We start from the raw sequence: 6,000 nt of genomic DNA on the forward strand, positions 1-6,000 counted from the left end.
TGTGTCTTTCCCGGACCTGGAGATGGAAAAGGGGCAAATGAATGAACTTTAAACACCTCGTCCACTTGGCACAGAAACTGTCTGAAACTCAGAATAGAAACCACATGGAACAAAATACAGACAAATACTCAACTGTTGGCTACAATTAAATAAAAATATATATTGGGGGAGACGGTGCCACAGTGGGAATGTTACTGGACTAATAATCCAGAAAACCAGCTTGATGCTCTGGGGACAGGGGTTAAAATCCCACCACAGCAGCTGGTGGAATTTAAAATCAATTATTAAATCTGGAATTGAAAGCGAGTCTCAATAAGGGCGACAATTCAGCCATTGTCGATTGTCATAAAAACCAACCTGGTTCACTAATGTCCTTTTGGGGAGGAAATCTGCCGTCCTTACCTGGTCTTACATGTGACTCCAGAGCCACACCGAAATGTGGTTACTCTTGATAGCCCTCTGAAATGGTGTGGCAAGCACTTGCTTCAAGGGCAACAAATGCTGTCCCTGCCCACATTCCATGAAAGAAAGTTTTTAACACCACCGCCACTGAATGGCTACAATTTCAGAAGGAAGTGAAGACAGAGGGTCCAGAAAAGATGCAAGAAAACGGTTCCCCTTCCAAGGATAACAAACCAACTTCACCTCACCTAATTGAAGTTCTGATCTCTCGTGTATATTTCCTCCACACTCTCACATTCTTCCTAAAGCTCAGAATTTGACACAATGCTGCAGTTGTGTCCAAAGCAGTGTTTTATTCAGGTTTATTCTAACTTGGTTGATTTTGCACTTTATTCCCGTATTCATAAAGCCCAGGATTCCACATGCTTTATTCACTGCTTTCTCAGCCTGCCCCGCCATCTTCAATGATTTGTGCACATAAAGCCCCAGATTACGCTGCTCCTGCACCTTTTTACACTTGTATCCTTTATTTTATATTGCCACTTCTTGCTCTTCCTACCAAAATGAATCACTTCACACCTCTCTGAAAGAAATTTTATCTGCCACCTGTCTGCCCATTCCACCATCGTGTCTATGTCCTATTGAGGTTTATCACCATCCTCCCCACTGTAAACACAACTTGAAAATTTGGTGTTGTTTGCAAATTTTGAAATGCAGCCCTGCACACACAAGTCTAGATCATTAATATATATCAAGAAATCAGTGGTCTGACCACCGACCCCTTGTGATCCCACTGTATACTTTTCCTCAATTTGAAAAAGCAACCGTTCACCATGCATGTTGTTGCCTGTCACACAGCCAATGCTGCCTCTGCCCGATGGATTTTAACTCTGCTGACAAGCCTGTTACTTGGCACTGTATCAAATGCCGTTTAGCAGTTCATGTGTACATCAACCGTGTTACCCTCATCAACATTCTCTGTTGCCTTATCAAAAACTCAAGAAATTTAGTTCAATGCGATTGTCCTGAACAAATTGTACAAGTGACCTAATTTTAACCTGAATTGCCGCTTCTAAATGCTTTCCCACACAAGATGTTAAACTGACTGGTCTGTCAATGCTGGGCTGACCCTTCCATTTAAGATTACTAAGGATTTAATATTAGTGCCAGAAAGTGTGGGGAAATCGTGAAAAGTTGTGAAATTGTAACATTTAAAGACACTAATAACTGATAAATAGCTCAATAAATAATCAGTTTTCAAGACATAAAGTACAGATAAATTAATTTATGAATAACTGAATTGAATTATTAATAATGTCAGGTAGAGTGCTTGGAATGGAGAAACGAAAATTACTGCAATGCTTAAAATATGAAATGAAAAGGTTAAAAACTGGAAACAATCAGCAGGTCTGGAGGAATCTGTAGAGAGAGAAACACAATTAACGTTTCAGGTCTGTGAGCCATTGAAAGGTGGAAGAGGAACAGAAGGGAAGGTCTATGAAAGGCTGCAGGGCGAGAGAGATTAACTGACAAAAGGCTTCATAATGCAAGGTCAAAGGGAGTGGTAATGGGACAATTAAAAACACAAAAGCTGTTTCTAGATTAGGTGTGAATGGCACGATAACAACAGTCTGAATGCACCTGAAGCAAATGGGAGAAATAAGAAAGGAAAACTAGGACTCAAAGAAATAAGGAACAAATGAGGGCAGAGATAATTACTTGGTTAAACAGGGATCCAGGGACAAAAGCAGAAGGTGGGAATCACTTTGAGTGGAGCAGCGGGATGGAGACAAGTCAGAGAATCATAGAATAGTTGCAGCAAAAGGAGGCCATTCAGCCAGTCGTGTCTGTATTAGGCCTCTGAAGGGACAATTTACCCAATGCCACGTCCCTGCCTTTGCCCCAAAGCCCTGAACAAGTCTCAAACAAAACTTGTATGAAACAAGATGTTTACGTGAAGGGGCAGCAGAAAAAAAGAAAAACAACTTGTTTACAGAGTGTATCGGGGGTGGGGAGCAGCATAATGTACCTGTGCAGGCCAGTGAGGATCCCCAAGGTCCATCAGCCATCTGCATTCAGTGTTTAGTGGGCCCTGGGGGAGGGGGTGATGGAACCATTTGGGACACAGCACAGGGCTGGAGCTCACCCCTCCCCCACTGTCCTGATAACACAAATGACTCACCTTGGACTGTCCCACACCTGGGCCGGGCGGGGTCAAGGTGCAGGAAGCTGCAAGCTGGTAGGTTGAGCTGTGAACTGGGCGGAGTTGGGGGTTTGAGTGACAGGTCTGGGGCTATATCAGAGCAGGCACAGTCACTGCTCCCCCTCTCCTCGTGGAAGTTTGACTGGAATCGTGTTGGTGAGTGTTTCTAAACTCTGTCTCACTATCCCGGGAATGGAGGTGGTTTGGAGGTTGTTGTGAGTGTTGGATTATATTGTTTTTCCTGATTTTTCCCGCTTCTCCCACTCCCAGTTCCAGGCTGCAGGTCCCGGTGATTCTGGATGCGGGACAGTTGTTAGTCCCGGCCCTGATGTGGGTGCGCAAGCGCAGATGCGCGGCTTCTTGTTCTGTAATAATGGCGGGTGATCGTCCTCCGGTATTTTGCTGCAGTTCTTCACCTCCTTGACTCTCCCGGCGCCAAAGTTGCTACCTGCCGATTGCGGTAATCGGCCTTCCAACAGGAAATTAACAACTTTTAGTTAGAGCGGTTTCTAGGGCGCATAGCATTGTGGGAACACTTCCCGCCATTAGTCGGCGGCCGTCGCCGAAAGTTATCGTGCAGCCTGAAGGCAGGTCAGCGACCTGAGCCCCAATTTATGTTTCTTTATCTGTTCATACTGTCTGATCTGCTGGATATTTAAAATATTTTATCTCTTAATTTCTGATCCAGCCTTGCAGAGCTTTGCTTTCGTGTATTGTTTTTTAGAACCGAGTCTCGAAACACAGACAGGCCAATTAGGAGCCGGTTTGAATTAGGGTGGGTGTTGGATAGGGGACTTTTTTTGTTGCATCAGTTTTGTGATGGAGGAGAAACTGCTGGGTTTAACCCCGAGGAGTTTGCAACCCAGTCGGACCCAGCAATTTCCAGTGTGAGACTGTCAAGGGAGGTAGATCCTGGGGGAGATCAGTTTGACAAACAGACACTGTCCATTCAATTTAAGAGTGTTGTTTTAGTAACAAGTATTTCTGCGGTCCCGTTTTATCCGAGATTTTTTTTGTTAACTCCATTCTTGGTATTTGGTGTCACTAACAAGACCAGCAGATATTGTCAATCCCCAGTTGTCTGTTGGTCAGGTGTTGGTGGGCCTTCTTCCTGAATCGCTGCAGTCACTGTGATGAAGGTGCTCCCACAATGCTGATTGGTAAGGAGTTACAGGATTTTCACTGAGCGATGATAAATGTCCAAATCAACAACAACAAGTTGCATTTATGTAGCACACTGATTGGAATAAAACGTTCCAAAGTATTTCGCTGGAATATTATACTGGAATATTTAACACTGAAGCACATGAGGAGATATCAGGGCAAATGATCAATAGCCTGATCAAAGAGGTAGGATTTCAAGAAAGTCTGAAAGGATAAGAGAGAGAGGCAGAGATGTCTAAGTAGGGAATGACAGAGCTTATGGCCCGGGCAGCTGAAGGCTCGGTCACCAATAGTGAGTCAATTAAAATCAGGAATGCTCAACAGGCCTGAATTAGATGAGCCCATATATCTGGGAGGGATGGAGATTGGAGGATATGATAGAGATAGTGAGGGACGAGGTCACTGAAGGATTTGAAAACAAGGATGAGAATTTGAACATTGAGGTGCTGCTTAACGAAGAGCCTATGTAGCACACTGAGCACAGAGGTGTTGGATGATCGAGACTTACTGCGAGCAAAGACATGGGAAACAGAGTTTTTAATGACCCCCATTGTTTATGTGGCTGGCTCGGAATGGTCCAGTTTGGTGGTAACAAAGGAATTGATGACTTTCAGCAGCAGATGGGCTGAGGCAGGAGTGAAGTTACTGAGGTGGAAAGAGATGGTCTTCGCAATACGAAGTCAGAAGCTCAGCGTGGGGTGAAAATATGACACCAAGATTGTGAACAGTCTGGTTCAGCCTCGTAAGTTGCAAGAGAGATGGATGGTATTGATGGTTAGGGAATGGAGTTTGTAGCAGAGACTGAAGATAATGACTTCAGTCTTCCCAACATTTAAATGGAGGAAATTCCTGTTCATCCAGCACTGGATGTCGGGCAAGTCAGGGCAGCGTGTGACTTGGAGGTGATTTACCTGCTACCCTGGTCCTTCTAAGGGGTGGAGGATGAGGGATTGGGAGATTCTGCCAAAGTTCTGGTAGAGTTGAGTGGGCACAGACTGGGTGGAAGGTTCCCTTCCCAGAAGGATATTGGTGAACCAGTTGAGTTTTTATGACAATGCAGCAGCTTTCGTGGTCACTTTTTCCTTGTGCCGGCCCCACACATACAGCTCAATTTCACACCCTGCCTTTGTGTTTTTGTGGGTTCTCTCTCACTCCCTTTTGCCTGTTTTAAACTATTTTCACAGGGTTTGCAGTCCGTAATCTCAAAGCCAACATAACGTCAGGATCTGATGGTGTCACCCAATTTATCGTAACCCACAAATCATCGTATTTTAAATATGGATTTTAAGAGCCCTGTTCACAGTGGGGAGAAACCGTACACATGCTCTGTGTGTGAACGAGGCTTCAGCCAATCATCTGCCCTGTCGAACCACAGCCGCAGTCACACTGGAGAGAATCCATGGAAATGTGGGGTCTGTGGGAAGGGATTCAATTACCCATCCCAGCTGGAAATTCATCAGCTCACTAACACTGCAGAGAGGCCATTCACCTGCTCCGAGTGTGGGAAGGGATTCACTCAGTCATCCAGCCTGCTGAGACACCAGCAAGTTCACACTGGGGAGAGACCATTTACCTGCTCTGTGTGCAAGAAGAGATTTACTTATTCATTCTCCCGACTGAAGCATCAGCGAGTTCACATTGGGGAAAGACCGTTTTCCTGCATAGTGTGTAAAAAGGGATTTTCTGATTCATCCAACCGACTGAGACACCAGCGAGTTCACGCTGGGGAGAGACCATTTACCTGTTCTGATTGTGGGAAGGGATTCACTCAGTCATTCTATCTACTTAGACACCAGCGGTTTCATACTGGGGAGAGAACATTTACCTGCTCCGAGTGTGGGAAGGGATTCACTCAGTCATTCCATCTTTTACAACACCAGCGAGTTCACACCAGGGAGAGACCATTCACCTGCTCCGAGTGTGGGAAGGGATTTGTACCCTTATCAAGTCTAGTGAGACACCAGCGAGTTCACAAGTAACTGCTCTTGTTGGATTTAGTTGCCAATGATATTTTTGTCCGAAGCATATTCATTGAAGTGTGTTTCTGCTGATGTTAATAAACTCCAGCCTAGTTACAGATTCTGTATGTAATTCAAATAAATCAGTTTTGCATTAAACACAGTGTATTGAGTCGTTTTGATATCTCTAACACATTCAATTCAATTTTTATTTTTATCGAATATTATCAATTTTTACCGCATCACTGATTTGGTTTGGCGCTGAAGGAGGCT

General features: G+C 44.5%; 1 pseudogene across 1 annotated transcript in view; it reads left to right on the plus strand.

The window, feature by feature from the left end:
* LOC144676321 (uncharacterized) overlaps window positions 1-5,748 on the plus strand; it is a 36,928-nt pseudogene extending 31,180 nt beyond the window's left edge. Inside the window, exon 5 of the transcript XR_013575301.1 lies at window positions 5,250-5,748. The product of XR_013575301.1 is annotated as an uncharacterized LOC144676321 (transcript). The remainder of the gene's footprint in view (window positions 1-5,249) is intronic.
* The last annotated feature ends 252 nt before the right edge of the window (window positions 5,749-6,000 follow it).

The sequence above is a fragment of the Cetorhinus maximus genome, unplaced genomic scaffold (assembly GCF_964194155.1).
Source record: "Cetorhinus maximus unplaced genomic scaffold, sCetMax3.hap1.1 HAP1_SCAFFOLD_1502, whole genome shotgun sequence".
Taxonomy (NCBI): domain Eukaryota; kingdom Metazoa; phylum Chordata; class Chondrichthyes; order Lamniformes; family Cetorhinidae; genus Cetorhinus; species Cetorhinus maximus.